Here is a 20,164-nt window from a genome sequence, read left to right as displayed (position 1 = left end):
CACACACACAGACACACACCTGCCCACACACCTGCCCACACACACACCTGCCCACACAGACACACACACACCTGCCCACACAGACACACACACCTGCCCACACACACACACACCTGCCCACACACACACACACATCTGCCTACACACACACCTGCCCCCCCACACACACACACACATCTGCCCACACACACACCTGCCCCCACACAGACACACACACCTGCCCACACACCTACACACCTGCCCACACACACACACCTGCCCACACAGACACACACACACACCTACACACCTGTCCACACACACACACACCTGCCCACACAGACACACACCTGCCTACACACACACACACCTGCCCACACACACACACACACACACCTGCCCACACACACCTGCCCACACACACACACCTGCCCACACACACACACCTGTCCACACACACACACACCTGCCCACACACACACACCTGCCCACACACACACCTGCCCACACACACACACACCAGCCCACACACACACACACCTGCCCACACACACACACACACCTGCCCACACACACACACACCTGCCCACACACACACACACACCTGCCCACACAGACACACACACACACACCTGCCCACACACACACACACACACACCTGCCCACACACACACCTGCCCACACAGACACACCTGCCCCCCCACACACACGCACACACACCTGCCCACACACACACCTGCCCACACACACATCTGCCCACACACACATCTGCCCACACACACACACTCACCATCCCCCGGCTCCATTCCTCCTGCCTGCTCTCTCTCCGCTCCGGTGGTAAGTAGCAGTACAGGCCGGGCGCGCACTGCGTGACGTCACAGATAGGAGACACGGCCGCGCACAGAGCCGTGTCTCCTAGCAGTGACGCGGCCGGGCCAGCACAGAAAAGTTAACTGCTTGCAGTGCTGGCCCGGCCGATGAAGAAGTAGCGGCGGTCGCTGCTGGGGGAGCGGTCCGGGGCCCCCCCTCCCGCCACTGCTACCGGTATGTGCCGCGGCGGCCCGCACATATAATGAGGGCAATCCGACATTAGACACCCCGCCCGGAGCCGCGGGCCCCCTGCAGGCTCGGTGCCCCGGGCGGTCGCCCGGATTGCCCTCATTATAATCCGCATATGCCTCCAATTCATCATAAGTCCCTGATAACAGACTCCCTGACGGCAATTCATTGAAAAGTCCCTGTATAGTGTTCTCTTCCACCCCTAGTTCATAATATGTCCTTGATAGCGTCCTCCTCCTGTTAGTGTCTTCCCCCACAACCCAATTCATAATAAGTCCCTTATAGCCTCCTTCCCCACCCTCTGGTTTACTATAAGCCTCTGTATAGCATCCTCCCCAATCACCCAATTAATTATAAATCCTTGATATCATCCTCCCCTACCCCCAGTTCATTATAAGTCCCTGATGACGTCCTCCCTCCAATTCAATCGTTGCCTCTTATGGGATCATCTCTGCATTGCTGGACAGGTCTGGAATACAGAAGAGACGGTTCCCTTCCAGGACGTAGAAACCAATGGACAGAACGTATAGTGGTGAGTGGTGATAGTCTGTAACCAGAAAGGAGGAGCAGACGGCCGATAATACAGGAGAAAGTCATTGTGTCAGAGATCAAGTACAGAGGCCTGGATAGCTCAGTCGGTAGAGCATCAGACTTTTAATCTGAGGGTCCAGGGTTTAAGTCCCTGTTCGGGCGGAAGCTTTTAATAAAGATGAAACCAATAAACACTATTTCTAAAGGATATAAGAGACCTAGGGAAGGACGAATGATGGCGACTGTTCAGGAAAATATCACGGTTACTGTTCTTTGATTTCAGTTAGTTTTGGGTGGTGACCTTGTTCTCGTTCGCTGCTCTCTTGGCGCAAACAACAGGCGATCACTGATAATGTAATGTACTAGAACATAAGTGAGGGCTCGTTACATATTCCACGTAGTAGGAACTTGTGGACAGTCAGTATAGAGGAACTATGTGGCGGTATTCAGTCCCTATTTGGTGTTATTATGTGTTCCTGGTATGACGGTAATGAGTCACTATTTAGTATTATAATGTGCTCATGGCATGGCGGTATACAGTCTTTATTTGGTGTTATTATGCGGTCCTGGTATGGCGGTATTTAATCACTATTTGTTATTATATGGTCACAGCATGACAGTATTGCTTCTCAGCTGCTCTAGCGCCATCATCAGGAAGTCCTTGGTAATGCAATCCTCTAACACATAAGTGAAGGTTCCCCCAGGACGCAGGAGCAGACAGTCTGTATAGCAGGAGGTGGTGACACTATGGTCAGATGGAGGATGAACCCTCTCCCCTCCCCCAGCCTGGGGGGCTTTTCTTTCTTCCATTACAGACTTAGGGGAGGGGTGTTATTAGCATATCCACTCCCAGAATCCTTTGCTCCCACAGGCCCCTAATGACTTTGTCTCTCCTCAGTGTAGACAGAGCCCCAGATCCGGAGGCCGCAGCTCCTCACAGATGGCCTCCAGCTTTGCACAGTGGAAGTATCATAGCCCATGAGGTTTATCTGAGGCGTGATTATTGCTAGTTGAAAACTTTTCCCAATACCCCGCCATGAGGGCTCGTAATACAGTCAGCATGGCAATTTTTGACAGTCTTCCAGGAGACTGAATAGGTGGTTAATAGTAGAAAAAGAGTTATTCCGGTTTTACTGGAGTAATTCTATATACAGTTGTAATGGACTTGAATGTGTAGGGCTGAGAATTATATGTAAAGTTGTACTTCCATAAGGTTAAGGGCGTACATAGAAATCATAGCGCCCCACAGAAGAAGTTATAATTGCCACCCCACCCCACCCCCAAAAAAAAGTAATAATAGTCGGGGGTGCAGAAGAGCAGATCTCACAACCTTCCAGCCTTTACTTAGCAATTTTCCTACTGGTGAAGTCCCAGATTCCTCTTCCATTGTCCCCATAAAGTATGATGCCAACAAAAGTGCCCCCCAAACACAGTATGATACCCCCATGGTGAATGCCTCCACATGCGCAGTAAAATGACCCTACTGTACCCCACTTCAACTCCCAAGGCAACATATGGTGACCCTAACACAGTATGATCCCCCAAGTGTGACCCCCACACAGCCCTACATACAGTATAATGGCCCCACACTTCTCCCCACTGTATAATGGCCCGCACTAGCCCTCCAAACAGTAAGATGGCCCCCACACAAACCTTCACACTGTATAATTGCTTGCATACAGTATAATGGACCCCCACATAGCCTTCCATATAGTATAATGCGTCCCCCATAACTCTCCATATAGTATTATGCATTCCCCATGATCCTCCATAAAATATAGTGCACTCCCCATGGTCCGCCATACAATATAATGCACCCCCATGGTCCTACATACAAATTAATGCACCCCCATGGTCCTCCATACAGCCATACAGAATAATGTACCCCCATGGTCCTCCATACAGTATAATGATCCCCAGGGCCGGCTCGAAAGCGTCTCAGTGGGCCCCTTTAACACATACCACGATTCATGATGCACAGATAAGGTAGAGGAATGTAGATATAATACAATGCAAAGATTTCACTCAATTCTTACATTACATGACTGATATCTATTGTAAATTCTACAATATCTCAGAAACCAACGAATGCTTGCAGCGCACAGTGCAGACTGGACAGTATAGTCCTCCATACAGTATTATGGGCCCTATATAGTCCTCCATACAATATTATGGGCCCCAAATAGTCCTCCATACAGTATATGAGCCCCATATAGTCCTCGATACAGCATTATGAGACCCATATAATGCTCCATACAGTATTATGAGCCCCATATAATGCTCCATGCAGAAAAATGGCCCCATATGATGCTCCATGCAGAATACTGGGCCCCATATAATGCGCCATGCAGAATGGGCCCCATATAATGCTCCATGCAGGCTGGGCCCCATCTAATGCTCCATGCAGGCTGGGCCCCACATAATGCTCCATGCCGGCTGGGACCCCTTACAATGCTCCATGCCCCTATTAAATGAAAAAAATAAAATACTCACCTCACCTCATCTCTCCTGCTGCTGCTGCCGCTACTCTACTCCGGACTCCTCAGCGTTGCATTCTTCCCGCTCTCTGCGCTGTGACTGCTCAGGAGAGGGCGCGCTGGAAAGACGTCATCGCGCCATCTGACCTGAGACATCACAGTCAGGAGAAGCGGAAGATACAGGATCTGCGGAGGAATGGGGAGAAGTAAGTATTGTGCCGGGGCCCTGAGCAAGCGGGTGGGGGGAGGGCAGTTGCAGGCGCTGGCATCAGACTCCCCGCCCACAGGCCTCATAGCGCGCCAGGGTGCCTGATGGCGAGTGGCCCCCGCACTTGCCCAAGTGCGCCACGTGCTGACGCCAGGCCTGATGCACCCCTATGGTCCTCCATAAAGTACAATGCACCCCCCATGGCCCTCCACACAATATAATACACCCACCGTGATCCTCCAAACAGTATAATGCACCCCCATGGTCCTTCCCACAATATAATGCGCCCCACATGGTCCTCCATGCAGTAGTATGCACCCCCATGGTTCTCCGTACAGTAGTATGCACCCCCATGATCCTCCATACAGTAGTATGCACCCCCATGGTTCTCCATACAGTAGTATATACCCCCATGATCCTCCAAACAGTAGTATGCACCCCCATGATACTCCATACAGTAGAATGCACTCCCATGGTCCTCCATACAGTAGTATGCACCCCCATGATCCTCCATACAGTAGTATGCACCCCCATTGTTCTCCATATAGTAGTATGCACCCCCATGATCCTCCATACAGTATTATGCACTCCCATGGTCCTCCATACAGTAGTATGCACCCCCATAATCCTCCATACAGTAAAATGCACCCTCATGATACTCCATACAGTAGTATGTACCCCCTTGATTCTCCATACAGTAGTATGCACCGCCATGATCCTCCATACAATATAATGCTCCCCCATTATCCTCCATACAGCAGTATGCACCCCAATGGTCCTCCATACAGTAGAATGCACCCCATGATCCTCCATACAGTATAATGTGCCCCCATGGTCCTCCATACAGCATAATGTACCCCCATGGTACGCCATACAATATAATGCATCCCCATGATCCTACATACAGTAGTATGCGCCATCATGTTACTCCATACGGTACTATGCACCCCCATGATCCTCCATACAGTATAATGCACCCCCATGGTCCTACATACAGTATATTGCACTCCTCATACTGTATTATGGCCACCGGTCACTGATTTAAAAAAAAAATACAGTACTCACCTCTCCTGGTTCCACCTGATGCTCCGATCTCCTCAGCGTGCGGTGGGAAGCGCCGGACATCAAGGAGCAGCGGGCGCCCTGTAATTACGTCATCGTGCCCGCTGTTCTGACACGTCAGACACCAAGCAAGAATGATGGGGGTGGAAATGTCTGCTGACGCTCCCTCCACCATCATCATTGCTTGCACTAGGTCCCCCCTCCGGCCATCAGCAAGTCAGTAGACGCTTCCACCCCCATTATTCTGTGTGGGCGGGCAGTATTGGTGCTAACGGGCAGAGACGGGGCACAGTGCGGTGAGGGCCTGCTGCAGTGATGGGCCGTTGCGGCCCCACGGCTCAAGGGGCCCCATAGCAGTGGTGTGGCCTGCCGCCATTGGCGGTACGCCAGTGCCTAAGGCCAAAAGATTAAGCAAAGAAATATGGAGAATCAATTACAGAATTAATATCTTGTCAGCTGCTCTCTGGAGATTACTCCAAATAGAGTCATGTTATGGTTTTGGGGTGCTATTATATGGTCATGTTATGGCGGTGTTACAGTCACTATTTGCTTTTGTGTGTTCATAGTATTGTGGTATTATTCAGTCACTATTTGGTATTATTGGGTGTTTATGGTACAGTCACTATTTTTTAGTTTTTTTTCATTATAAACTTCTGGTAACAGCCTCCCCGACCCCAATTCATCAAAGTCCCTGTTTAGTGTTCTCTTCCACCCCTATTTCATAACATGTCATTGATAGCGTCCCCTCCCACCCCCAGTTCATTATGAGACCCTCTTAGTATCTTTCCCCATATCAGAATTTTCCTAATTTCTGCATAAATTTGACCTAAAACGACATCAGCTTTTCACAAGTGGATGAAGAACCAAATCAAATGAGTCCAAAACATTAAACTTTTACACTTTTTTTTAAAGAAAATAATCCAATCTCACATGTCTGTGAGTGACAAAAGTATGTGAACCTTTAAGGTTAGCAGATAATTTGAAGGTAGGATCGATAGGGAGGGTTAATATATGGCGGTATTTAATCACTATTTGTTATTATATGGTCACAGCATGACAGTATTGCTTCTCAGCTGCTCTTCTTGCGCCATCATCAGGAAGTCCCTGGTAATGCAACCCTGTAACACATAAGTGAAGGTTCCCCCAGGACGCAGGAGCAGACAGTCTGTATAGCAGGAGGTGGTGACACTATGATCAGATGGAGGATAAACCCTCTCCCCTCCCCCAGCCTGGGGGGCTTTTCTTTCTTCCATTACAGACTTAGGGGAGGGGTGTTATTAGCATATCCACTCCCAGAATCCTTTGCTCCCACAGCCCCCTAATGACTTTGTCTCTCCTCAGTGTAGACAGAGCCCCAGATCCGGAGGCCGCAGCTCCTCACAGATGGCCTCCAGCTTTGCGCAGTGGCAGTATCATAGCCCATGAGGTTTATCCGAGGCGTGATTATTACTAGTTGGAAGCTTTTCCCAATACCTCGCCATGAGGGCTCGTAATACAGTCAGCATGGCAATTTTTGATGGTCTCCCAGGAGACTGAATAATGGTGTTAGTATTAAAAGAAGTGCTTCTCAGAGATAGTTACGTGTATACAGTTGTATTGGAGCCGTATGTTACATGTGTCGGGCTGAGAATTATAAGTAACATTTCACTTCCCTGAGGACAAGAGAATCAGCAAAGAAACGTGTGGGATCAATTACAGGATTACTATCTAGTCAGCTGCTTCCCCGGAGATTTCTCCATATGGAGTCATGCTTTAGTTGTTTTTATTATTATGTGGTCATGGTATGGCGGTAATAAAGTCATTGTTTGGTGTTTCTATATTTTCATGGTTTGGCGGTATTCAAAAACTGTTTGCTGTTATATTATGTTCATGGTATAGCGATATTCAGCCACTATGTGATACTATTATGTGTCTATGATACAGTGCCATTCATTCACTATTATTAGTTGTTATCATTATAAGTCCCTGATGGTGTCCTGTAATGGGGGCTCCTCAGGGGAGATGAATGTATATAAAGGGAATAGATTATGAAGCATTTGCTCCATGTGCTGCACAGCACTCTTGTCAGTGACGCGCCCCTGGGCCTGTGTCGCGCTGCGTTGCGCACGCGGGAGCTTACCCGGAGCCGGATCTGTTGAGGGTTGTAGTCTCGTGGCGGTGACCCGGTGCGTGCCCAGGGAGTCAAACTGAGCGGCGATGTATCAGCGGTAGACGTTGGACGACTACGCCACCCGTTGAGTACAGCTAAGGAGCTGCTGCTGCAGGGCAGACCGCTGAGGCCGGTGGTAGGATTGTGCAGCGTGATAGTATAACCCCCAACGGGAGGGGTATGGCCTCAGGGCAGCCGACGTGGATGATGGGGGTAGCAGGAACCACTCGGAGACGGTACGATGTAGTTCAGGGTCTTTACTGGTGACAAAGATAGACCCTCCCGGAGTACTGGCTAGCGATTGGGGCCTGGTCAGTCCTTGAGCAGATGGGATCTCCCCTGGCCAGGCGGAGTTGTAGGCCTCCCAAACTAACTGTACTCTTCTGGCGACCTTGCTAGAGGCGGGTATAAGTAGCCCACGTCCCTGAGTGTACCGTGTGGTGCTCACCCGTATGGCCGGTGACTCGGGGCCTTCTAGTAGCTTCCGCTCCACGACGGCGGTGCTGGTCCCATGCGTGTGACCGTGCCTTCGGGTTTCTTGGCCAGAGGACCTGGAATCCCCTGCCTGACGGATTCTGCTGCTGGGTAGGAGTTAGTCCCCACAGCCTCGGACTCCGGGTCCGGTAAGAAATCTTCTCAGTCAGGGCGAGCTCTGCAGCTGCCAGCCCCTGACTCCTTGTAACACTGCTCCCACAGGGCTCCTGATGTTCTGTTCCTATATTTGCTTCTTTTCTCTGTCTCTACTTCTTCTCTACTCACTAACCCTGCCTCAGCCCTAGGTTTATATAGGGGAAGTTCTTCCCCTCCCAGGACTGGGCAGGAGGTGTGGCATGCATAGGATTCCTGACCAAGAGACCTCCCACCTGCTCTCAGACGTAATATCTCTATTACTGTGGCAACCAGACCCCTGGGGTGTCACATTCCCCCCTAGTGAAATTTAGTACTCCGGGACTAAACATATTTTAGAAAAACATAACAAGATATAACAATAACAATACAATAAAGAAACACATAAAGGTGGTCACGGCATGTCCGTAACCGGGTGCAGTCTTTGAAGAAAGCAAGGTGTCCATTTCACCAAAACAGGGAGACGTAACCAGGTAGGGGTCTGTCCTGCCCCGAGTCCTTAACAGTCTTTAGTCCGTCCTGGGTTACGCTCCAACTATGTACACAGGATTCCCGGTAAATCCACCAAAGACTCCTATAAACAACTAGAAACACATAATTATACACAAGCAACAAGAAAAACAGGTAACCACAAATAAAACAATTTATACACTTCAAATCCTCCAACGTGCGGGTAACTGGCCTCTAGTGGCCCTAGTGGACCTACGGAGCTGACTGTCTGGCCCTGAACTACAGGGTGTAGGAGCTGTCAAGGGTAAATTGGGCAGCTGTCTACGGGCCCTTTGGCTCACTAGGGATATGGCAGGCTCACTGCAAGCAGAGGGTTGATCCTCCTGATCTGCTGGTGTGGGGTCTTCTGCCTCCTGGACCGGCTGTTCTTCCAGCTCTACCTGTTGCTCCGTAGGTGCTTGGGATGCTGGTTGGAGGAAGGTGAGTACGGGTACCACAACTGCACCATTGACTTGAGTCCAAGACCGAGGGAAGTCTCCGAGCACAGTACTAACCATATCTTCCCTTTCCTCTACAGGTCGATGGTCTTCTTGTTCCTCTTCAGGGTTCCGTAGCTGTTCAGGACACTTCTTCAGGTGATCCCGGGATACAATGGCTGTGGTCTCCCCTCCGTCTTTACTGATGGTACAGACCTTCGGGTTCTCGTGGCTTGAGGGCAGTACGGTGTACGGGTCCTTCTCCCACTGGTCGTCCAACTTGTGGAGCCGTCTTTTCCTCTTCAAGACCTGCTCTCCGGGCACCAGGGGAACAGCGGGAGCATACTGGTTGTAAGTTTTCTCTTGTCTCTCCCTAGCTTGACAGAGACTTCGCTCCACGCTCTCCTGTACTTTCCGGTACTGCTGCTGCCTCTCTGTGTCCCAGTCTGCTTCTGGTGAAGTGTCCTCGGGTGTCAGGACTCCCATTTCCAGGTCAACAGGTAACTTACCAGGTCTCGCCCTCATTAGGTAAGCCGGGGTACAGTTGGTGGAACCTACCGGGATGTGGTTGTATAGGTCCACCAGATCGGGCAGCTTCTCAGGCCACAGACTGCGTTCTTCCAGGGGCAACGTTTTCAGAAGATCCATTACCACCTGGTTCATTTTCTCACAAAGTCCATTAGTTTGCGGATGATAGGGTGTCGTCCTTATCTTCCGGCAGCCATACAGATTGCAGAATTCCTGGAAGACCTCCGCTTCAAAGGCAGGTCCCTGGTCCGTCAGCACTTGGTCCGGGTACCCGTGTGGATGGCAGAAGTGCTGCTGGAAGGCTCTAGCTGCTGTTTGAGCCGTTAAGTCCTTGACGGGGACGACAACCAAGAACCGGGAGTAATGATCCACGATGGTTAACGCGTAGACGTAGCCACTTCTGCTTGGGGTCAGTTTTACATGATCCAAGGCTACCAGTTCCAACGGCTGCCGGGTGACGATGGACTGCAGGGGAGTCTTCTGGCTGGCACGGTCCTTCCTTCTTAGGTTGCACGGGCCACAGTCTCTGCACCACCTCTCGATGGTTCCCCTCATGCCTACCCAGTGGAACCGCCCGCGCAGCAGGAACTCCAACTTCTTCCATCCGAAGTGTCCAGCCCCGTCGTGGTATGCCTCCATCACCATGGCTGCGTCTCTTCGTGGCACCACTACTTGCCAGATTAGTTCATGCGTCCGGGAGTTAACCATTCTGCGGCACAACTTCCCCTTGTAAAGGAACAGTCGATTCTTCTCAGCCCACAGTTGTTTGGCTTCCTCCGGAGCGTCTGGGTCAAGGCGAGCCTCTGGCCGAGTCAGCATCTCCTTCACCAGTCGGACGGCAGGGTCACTGTCTTGCGTTTCCTCCCAGTTGTAGTGAGGCAAGGGGTTAAACGTAGCGGCTTGCTTACTCCTTACCCGATGGGAATACTGGATAGTTCCATGACGGTGAAACGCGGGGAGTTCGACTTCTTCCAGTCCCTCTGGATCTTCTCCTACGTCCGGTAGGTTTGGCATCCTGGACAGGGCGTCCGCGTTGGTATTGGAGCGTCCTGCCCGGTATTTGATGGTGAACTCGTAGTTGGACAGGCGGGCCATCCATCTCTGCTCTAGGGCACCGAGTCTTGCCGTGTCCAGGTGTGTCAACGGGTTGTTATCCGTGTACACGACGAACCGGGAAGAAGCGAGGTAGTGCTTAAAGCGTTCGGTGACTGCCCACACCACTGCCAGGAACTCTAGCTTAAATGAGCTGTAATTCTCAGGGTTTCTTTCGGTGGGTCGCAGTTTTCGGCTGGCGTAAGCGATTACTCGCTCTTTCCCCTGCTGGATCTGGGACAGCACGGCTCCTAGCTCGATGTTACTTGCGTCGGTGTAGAGGATAAAGGGCTGGCTGTAATCCGGGTATGCCAGGATTTCATCCCCCGTGAGGGCCATCTTCAGCTGGCGGAAGGACTCTTCTTCCAACTTCTCCCATCTGAAGGGCGGCTTCTGGTTCTTGGCCTTCCGGGACTGGCCTATCAGGAGGTCCTGCATGGGAGCTGCCTTTTTGGTGAAACCGGGGATGAACCTGCGGTAGTAGCCTACCAACCCGAGGAACTGCCGCACTTCCTTTACACTGGAGGGACTTGGCCATTCCTTAATTGCGGTGATCTTATCAGGGTCGGGAGCCACTCCGTCAGCTCTCACCACGTGTCCCAGGTACTGCACCTTTGGTTTCAGGAGGTGACACTTGGAGGGTTTCACCTTTAGGCCGTAGCTTGCCAGAGCTTCGAACACTTCCGCCAGGTGTTTCAGGTGGTCCTCATAAGTCTTAGAATATACGATGACATCGTCCAGGTACAACAGGACCGTCTCGAAGTTTCTGTGGCCCAGACAGCACTCCATTAATCGTTGGAAGGTTCCTGGTGCGTTGCAGAGTCCGAACGGCATACAGGTAAACTCGCTAAGTCCCATCGGGGTGGTGAATGCGGTCTTCTCCCGGTCCGCCTCTGCTACAGGAACCTGCCAGTACCCACTAGTGAGATCCAAGGTAGAGAAGAAGTTAGCAGATCTTAAAGCAGCCAAAGACTCCTCTATCCTTGGTAAGGGGTACGCATCCTTGTGTGTGATACGGTTGATTTTCCGGTAATCTACACACATCCTCATGGTGTTGTCTTTCTTTTTGACTAAGACTAGTGGAGCTGCCCAGGGGCTACAGCTATCCCTGATCACCCCAGCCTCCTTCATGTCTCTAAGCATCCCCTTGGCGTGTTGGTAGTGTGCAGGGGGTACGGGTCGATACCTCTCTTTTATGGGAGGATGGTCTCCCGTGGGGATGTGGTGTTCTACCCCCTTGACTCGCCCGAAGTCTAACGGGTGTTTACTAAACACTCTCTCGTACTCTTGAACCACCCGATAGACTCCCTGTTTCTGGTGTGAGGGAGTGGAGTCAGTACCCAAATGTAGTTGCTGACACCAGTCCTCCATTGTTTTCTTAGAGCCGTTACCTTCCTCCGGGTGAGATGGAGGCAAGGGTTCCACAGATTGTATAGCATTTTGGTTAATGGTATATAATTTGGCTAGCGTGGCATACCGGGGCAGGTACACTTCCCTCTTCCCGATATTGATTATGCGAACGGGCACCCTCCCATGGCGTACATTAACCACCCCCCGTGCTGTCAAGATGGTGGGCCTACTGTCTGAGTAAACTGGTTCTACCATTGCCTGGTAATCTCTACCTCTCAGACCAATAGCTGCCCGGCACCAAATCATCATTTCACTTTTTGGGGCATGGCAATAGGGAAAGGGTCACACATTCTCACGCTACCAATCTCACCGCCGGAGAGTTCCACCTGTTGCCGTCGCATCAGTGCCCGGATCTCTTTTTGGAGCACTCGCTGCTCGCCGGAGCTGGCGTTCTTGGCAACCTGCTGTAAAAGGAAAATCACCTCTGCAAGACAATTTTCAATTACATTAGTTCCTAGAGTTATCTTTGGGTGACTCTCGTGTTTGTCAATGTCTACAATGATCAGTCCCTGTGCTGCCAGTTCGACTCTACCGATTTTAATGGTCACCTCTTTAAATCCAATCTGTGGCACGGGCTGACCATTGCTGGCGATGATACTCAAGTCGTCGTCAGGGTAGCGGGTGATATCCGAGTCATTCCAGTACTGCTTGAAGAGCACGTACGGGATGGTGGTGACCTGTGACCCGGTGTCCAGTAGGGCACTCATAGGAATGCCATCCAGTACCACTGGTAAGACTGGACGTTCTCCCACATATTTGTCGCGCCAGTTCGATGGGCCTGGTGATCTTTTTCCTGGGGGTTGGCCCTCTACCCCAGGTTGTGCCAGTTTAAAGGACAGTACCTTGCCATATGTCCGGGTTGATTGCAGCGGCGGCAGATGGGTCGTCCGTCCTCGTTGTATCGGTCGCTGGGTCTCCCTCTGGCCGGTGGGGTCCTCCTTGGTCGACGCCACGGGATGTCCTCCGGTCCGGATGCCAGCTGGATCTTCCCTGGAGTGGAAACCTGTAAAGACTGCACAGTTCGGGTTAGCGCAGCAACGCTTTTAGCTAGCTCTTGGACCTGATGGTGCAGGTCTGGAGCCGGGTCATTGTTCAAAGCCTGCGCATCGGCTCCCACAGGCCCTGCCGACAAGGGTGCCGCCTCCTGGTGGTAAGTGGTAGTGGGGCGTCTGTGGGTCACAACGCCACCTGGTGCCGGTTCTCGGAGCACCCGGATGGCTCTGTCCTTGAACTGTGCAAATCCCAGATGAGGGTCCTGTAAGGCCATTGCCCGCAACTGGGTTCGGTGGGCATTGCAATATAAACCCTCTATAAATTGTTCAGTCAACAGCCTGTCCTCGTCTCCCACGCCGTCAGGGTCGGTCTGCTTAATGGCTCTCAGGGCCTCTTGTAGGTTCAGGGCATAGTCCCTTATACTCTCGTGTGCTCGCTGCTTGCACCCGTAGAATCTAAGCTTGATCTCGGCTGAGGTGCGGGTATCAAAGGTGTCCCTCAGCCGGGTTAGTATCCCTGCGACAGTCCTCCCCCCAGGTGGCCAGGACTTTACCTCCCTTCGGGCTGCCCCAGTTAATTGGGCCACCAGGATGCTCACTTTTTGCTCTTCTGTGAGGGGGTACACCTGGAAGAGGCTATCCAGCTTTTCTCTAAAGTCATGCAGGGTATGTGACTCCCCTGAGTACTGGGGTAGCCAGGCCGCTCCCGGGATATAGGGCATGGTGAAAGGCATGACTGCAGCAGCGGTGGCGCTGGCGGGGGTTGAGGCAGTGAAGCTCTCCTCCGTATCCGACATCCTCCTCCCCCCTAGTGGACCGTGGCCTACCTTGCGATGATCCTCTTCCGTAGGCCGCGGCTCCGCAGTAGATCGTCAGGGTTGAGGACCTTCCGTCGCGCTCCTGTGACGTCGGCGTCTGCTGGGCTCCTTCCAGGACCTTACGCGACGTCCGGACGTGAGGCGGGTCTTCAGTTCTCGCGCGCTTTCGGAGTCCACGCCCCTCTTCTTCCCGCGCGACGTCTTCAAGATGGCGTCCAACGGCAGGAAAACTCCACGGAAGGCGGGAAGAAGGCTGAAAATGGCGCCGGATGGCGGGAATCTTCACCGATGGCGGGAAGAAGGCTGAAGATGCCGTCGGATGGCGGGAATCTTCACCACAGGTAAATTTGAACAGTCTTTTTCAGGCACGCAGTACCCGGTGGTTGCGGGCACGAAATCCTGCCGACTACGCCAAAAGTTGACGCGCCCCTGGGCCTGTGTCGCGCTGCGTTGCGCACGCGGGAGCTTACCCGGAGCCGGATCTGTTGAGGGTTGTAGTCTCGTGGCGGTGACCCGGTGCGTGCCCAGGGAGTCAAACTGAGCGGCGATGTATCAGCGGTAGATGTTGGACGACTACGCCACCCGTTGAGTACAGCTAAGGAGCTGCTGCTGCAGGGCAGACCGCTGAGGCCGGTGGTAGGATTGTGCAGCGTGATAGTATAACCCCCAACGGGAGGGGTATGGCCTCAGGGCAGCCGACGTGGATGATGGGGGTAGCAGGAACCACTCGGAGACGATACGGTGTAGTTCAGAGTCTTTACTGGTGACAAAGATAGACCCTCCCGGAGTACTGGCTAGCGATTGGGGCCTGGTCAGTCCTTGAGCAGATGGGATCTCCCCTGGCCAGGCGGAGTTGTAGGCCTCCCAAACTAACTGTACTCTTCTGGCTACCTTGCTAGAGGCGGGTATAAGTAGCCCACGTCCCTGAGTGTACCGTGTGGTGCTCACCCGTATGGCCGGTGACTCGGGGCCTTCTAGTAGCTTCCGCTCCACGATGGCGGTGCTGGTCCCATGCGTGTGACCGTGCCTTCGGGTTTCTTGGCCAGAGGACCTGGAATCCCCTGCCTGACGGATTCTGCTGCTGGGTAGGAGTTAGTCCCCACAGCCTCGGACTCCGGGTCCAGTAAGAAATCTTCTCAGTCAGGGCGAGCTCTGCAGCTGCCAGCCCCTGACTCCTTGTAACACTGCTCCCACAGAGCTCCTGATGTTCTGTTCCTATATTTGCTTCTTTTCTCTGTCTCTACTTCTTCTCTACTCACTAACCCTGCCTCAGCCCTAGGTTTATATAGGGGAAGTTCTTCCCCTCCCAGGACTGGGCAGGAGGTGTGGCATGCATAGGATCCCTGACCAAGAGACCTCCCACCTGCTCTCAGACGTAATATCTCTATTACTGTGGCAACCAGACCCCTGGGGTGTCACATCAGCACTCTGTCAGCACTCTTGTCAGCATTCTGTCAGCACTCTGTCAGCTCTCTTGTCAGCATTCTGTCAGCACTCTTGTCAGCATTCTGTCAGCACTCTTGTCAGCATTCTGTCAGCACTCTGTCAGCGCTGTCAGCACTCTGTCAGCACTCTTCTCAGCACTCTGTCAGCAATCTGTCAGCACTCAGTCAGCACTATTGTCAGCATTTTGTCAGCACTCTGTCAGCGCTGTCAGCACTCTGTCAGCACTCTTGTCAGCACTCTGTCAGCACTCTGTCAGCACTCTTGTCAGCATTCTGTCAGCACTCTGTCAGCACTCTGCTATTGTCAGCACTCTGTTAGCATTCTGTCAGCACTCTGTCAGCACTCTGTCAGCACTCTTGTCAGCATTCTGTCAGCACTCTGTCAGCACTCTGCTATTGTCAGCACTCTGCCACATAAAGGGGCTGTGATACTGTTACATAATCTAATTGCCTTTATATACATTCTTCTCCCCTGAGGAGTCTCCCGTTACAGGTTGATGAAATGCGTATGGAGGGTTTGTACAAGGACATTATTAGAGGGATAGGTCGCACTCGGGCACTGTCCTTGTCAGGACGGGGAGATATTGCATTGGGCACGACAGGGAACGTAGCTTTACCTGTCTGACTTTATTTCCCTTTTCTCCCTCCTGTGTGATGTTTTTGCTGATTGAAAACTTCTAATGGTAAGATCCAACTATTTTATAATTGAGGACAAGTTCACTTTGTCACTTTAATATCTGTATATGTCATTGTGAGATATTGGTACCCATATTTTAATCTTGAATATTAAAAGTGAGATTTTATTTACCAAATCTGATCCGGCTTACCCCTACTTAAATTCATTGGATTCTTGTACCCCTAGTGGGCTTTGCTAACCTGATAACATCCTCCCACCACCACCAATTAATTGAAAGTCCCTTATGGCATTCTCCACCCAACCCCTCCAATTCATCATAAGTCCCTGATAACAGACTCCCCGACCGCAATTCATTGAAAAGTCCCTGTATAGTGTTCTCTTCCACCCCTAGTTCATAATATGTCCTTGATAGCGTCCTCCTCCTGTTAGTGTCTTCCCCCAATTCATAATAAGTCCCTGATATCATCCTCCCCTACCCCCCAGTTCATTATAAGTCCCTGATGACGTCCTCTCCCCAATTCAATCGTTGCCTCTTATGGGATCATCTCTGCATTGCTGGACAGGTCTGGAATACAGAAGAGACGGTTCCCTTCCAGGACGTAGAAACCAATGGACAGAACGTATAGTGGTGAGTGGTGATAGTCTGTAACCAGAAAGGAGGAGCAGACGGCCGATAATACAGGAGAAAGTCATTGTGTCAGTGATCATGTACAGAAGCCCGGATAGCTCAGTCGGTAGAGCATCAGACTTTTAATCTGAGGGTCCAGGGTTCAAGTCCCTGTTCGGGCAGAAGCTTTTAATAAAGATGAAACCAATAAACGCTATTTCTAAAGGATATAAGAGACCTAGGGAAGGACAAATGATGGCGACTGTTCAAGAAAATATCACGGTTACTGTTCTTTGATTTCAGTTAGTTTTGGGTGGTGACCTTGTTCTCGTTCGCTGCTCTCTTGGCGCCAACAACAGGCGATCACTGATAATGTAATGTACTAGAACATAAGTGAGGGCTCGTTACATATTCCACGTAGTAGGAACTTGTGGACAGTCAGTATAGAGGAACTATGCGGCGGTATTCAGCCCCTATTTGGTGTTATTATGTGTTCCTGGTATGGCGGTATTTAATCACAATTTGTTATTAGATGGTCACGGCATGACAGTATTGCTTCTCAGCTGCTCTAGCGCCATCATCAGGAAGTCCCTGGTAATGCAATCCTCTAACACATGAGTGAAGGTTCCCCCAGGACACAGGAGCAGACAGTCTGTATAGCAGGAGGTGGTGACACTATGGTCAGATGGAGGATGAGCCCTCTCCCCTCCCCCAGCCTGGGGGGCTTTTCTTTCTTCCATTACAGACTTAGGGGAGGGGCGTTATTAGCATATCCACTCCCAGAATCCTTTGCTCCCACAGCCCCCTAATGACTTTGTCTCTCCTCAGTGTAGACAGAGCCCCAGATCCGGAGGCCGCAGCTCCTCACAGATGGCCTCCAGCTTTGCGCAGTGGCAGTATCATATCCCATGAGGTTTATCCGAGGCATGATTATTGCTAGTTGAAAACTTTTCTCAATACCCCGCCATGAGGGCTCGTAATACAGTCAGCATGGCAATTTTTGACAGTCTCCCAGAGGACTGAGTAGGTGGTTAATAGTAGAAAAAGAGTTATTGCTGTTTAACTGGAGTAATTCTATATACAGTTGTATTGGAGCTGTTTGTTGTATTTGTCGGGCTGAGAATTATATTTAAAGTTGTACTTCCATAAGGTTAAGGGCATACATAGAAATCATGGGGCCCCACAGAAGAAGTTATAATTGCACTCCCCCACCACCAAAAAAAAAGTAATAATTGTTGGGGGTGCAGAAGAGCAGATCTCACAACCTTCCAGCCTTTACTTAGTAATTTTCCTCCTGGTGAAGTCCCAGATTCCTCTTTCATTGTCCCCATAAAGTATGATGCCAACAAAAGTGCCCCCCAAACACAGTATGATACCCCCATGGTGAATTCCTCCACATTAGCCTCCACATGCGCAGTAAAATGACCCTACTGTACCCCACTTCAACTCCCAAGGCAACATATGGTGACCCTAACACAGTATGATCCCCCAAGTGTGACCCCCACACAGCCCTACATACAGTATAATGGCCCCACACCTCTCCCCACTGTATAATGGCCCGCACTAGCCCTCCAAACAGTAAGATGGCCCCCACACAAACCTTCACACTGTATAATTGCTTGCATACAGTATAATGGACCCCCACATAGCCTTCCATATAGTATAATGCGTCCCCCCTAACTTTCCATATAGTATAATGCATTCCCCATGATCCTCCATAAAATATAGTGCACTCCCCATGGTCCTCCATACAATATAATGCACCCCCATGGTCCTACATACAAATTAATGTACCCCCATAGTCCTCCATACAGCCATACAGAATAATTTACCCCCATGGTCCTCCATACAGTATAATGATCCCCAGGGCCGGCTCCAGGTTTTCGTGGGCCCTGCTCGAAAGCGTCTCAGTGGGCCCCTTTAACACATACCACGATTCATGATGCACAGATGAGGTAGAGGAATGTAGATATAATACAATGCAAAGATGTCACTCACTTCTTACATTACATGAGTGATATCTATTGTAAATTCTACAATATCTCAGAAACCGGCGAATGCTTGCAGCGCACAGTGCAGACCGGACAGTATAGTCCTCCATACAGTATTATGGGCCCTATATAGTCCTCCATACAATATTATGGGCCCCACATAGTCCTCCATACAGTATATGAGCCCCATATAGTCCTCCATAGAGTATTATGAGCCCCATATAATGCTCCATGCAGAAAAATGGCCCCATATGATGCTCCATGCAGAATACTGGGCCCCATATAATGTGCCATGCAGAATGGACCCCATATAATGCTCCATGCTGTATTGTCCCAATATAATGCTCCATGCAGGCTGGGCCTCATCTAATGCTCCATGCTCCATTTAGAAGGGACCGGAAACAGGGGAAGGGCGGAGGAGTCTGCTTATATGTAAAGTCATGTCTAAAGCCCAGACTAAGGGAAGATATAGGAGAGGGAGAAGAGGGGGTCGAGTCCATGTGGGTAGAGATAGAGGGGTCAAAAAATAATAATAAAATATTACTGGGGGTCTGCTATAAGCCACCCAATATAACAGAGGAGAATGAGAAACTGCTATTAGGACAAATAGACAAAGTAGCAAAACATAATGAGGTGATTGTAATGGGGGACTTCAACTACCCGGATATTGACTGGGAAACAGAAACCTGTAGATCGCAGAAAGGAAAAAGGTTCTTGACAAATATTAAGGATAATTATCTCTCCCAACTAGTGCAGGAACCAACGAGAGGGAAGGCAGCGTTGGACTTAATATTGACTAATAGGCCTGATAGAATAACTGAGGTACAGATAGGGGGGCACCTAGGTAATAGCGACCATAATATTATCGACTTCAAAATGCCCTTCAGTAGGGTTATCAATAAGGGAACAACAAAAACATTAAACTTTAGGAGGGCGAAGTTTGATCAGCTGATAGAAAACCTTCAACTTATAGACTGGGACAAAGTTCTTAATCAAGGAAATACGAATAGTAAATGGGAAACCTTCAAAAGAATTCTGAATACTCAGTGCGAGAGGTATATACCGTATGGGAATAAAAGGGCCAGAAATAAGAGGAAACCAATATGGTTGAACAAGAATGTAAAAGGGGCGTTAAATAGCAAAAAAGAGGCATTCAAGAGATTAAAACAGGAAAACAGCAAGGAGGCACTAATGTGTTACAAGGAAAAAACGAGAACCTGCAAAAAACAAATAAAAATAGCAAAGGAGGAAACAGAGAGACGTATTGCTAGGGAAAGTAGATCAAATCCCAAACTGTTCTTTACGTATATAAATAGTAAAAGGATTAAATCGAATAATATTGGACCGATAAAAAGTGATGAAGGCAAAATCATAGAGAAAGATGAGGATAAAGCTAATCTATTAAATAAATTTTTTTCGTCAACTTTCACAAAGGAAAAAGAACTAACAGGCGAAATGAGAAGTGACAAGCTTAATCCTCCAGTAAGTATGACAAATCTAACCCAAGCTGGGGTACAGAAACGCCTCAGTAACATTAAAATAAACAAATCACCAGGACCTGATGGCATACACCCACGGGTACTAAGGGAACTAAGTAATGTGATAGACAGACCGTTATATCTTATA

General features: G+C 50.3%; 5 non-coding genes across 5 annotated transcripts; all 5 read left to right on the top strand.

Moving 5' to 3' along the window:
* The first annotated feature begins 1,658 nt into the window (after positions 1 to 1,658).
* TRNAK-UUU (transfer RNA lysine (anticodon UUU)) lies at positions 1,659 to 1,731 on the top strand. Its single transcript has one exon. It is a non-coding gene; the product is annotated as a tRNA-Lys (tRNA).
* Positions 1,732 to 2,518: 787 nt separating this feature from the next.
* On the top strand, positions 2,519 to 2,658 carry LOC141168494 (U4 spliceosomal RNA). The gene has a single exon (XR_012252229.1). It is a non-coding gene; the product is annotated as a U4 spliceosomal RNA (small nuclear RNA).
* A 4,050-nt stretch (positions 2,659 to 6,708) lies between these two features.
* LOC141167717 (U4 spliceosomal RNA) lies at positions 6,709 to 6,848 on the top strand. Its single transcript, XR_012251509.1, has one exon. It is a non-coding gene; the product is annotated as a U4 spliceosomal RNA (small nuclear RNA).
* A 9,808-nt stretch (positions 6,849 to 16,656) lies between these two features.
* TRNAK-UUU (transfer RNA lysine (anticodon UUU)) lies at positions 16,657 to 16,729 on the top strand. The gene has a single exon. It is a non-coding gene; the product is annotated as a tRNA-Lys (tRNA).
* Positions 16,730 to 17,426: 697 nt separating this feature from the next.
* Positions 17,427 to 17,565, top strand: LOC141168530 (U4 spliceosomal RNA). The gene has a single exon (XR_012252264.1). It is a non-coding gene; the product is annotated as a U4 spliceosomal RNA (small nuclear RNA).
* The last annotated feature ends 2,599 nt before the right edge of the window (positions 17,566 to 20,164 follow it).

Source organism: Phyllobates terribilis, unplaced genomic scaffold (genome assembly GCF_046119375.1).
Source record: "Phyllobates terribilis strain yellow unplaced genomic scaffold, ASM4611937v1 Scaffold_11__3_contigs__length_659146591, whole genome shotgun sequence".
NCBI lineage: Eukaryota > Metazoa > Chordata > Amphibia > Anura > Dendrobatidae > Phyllobates > Phyllobates terribilis.
This window is presented reverse-complemented; position numbering and strand designations above follow the sequence as displayed.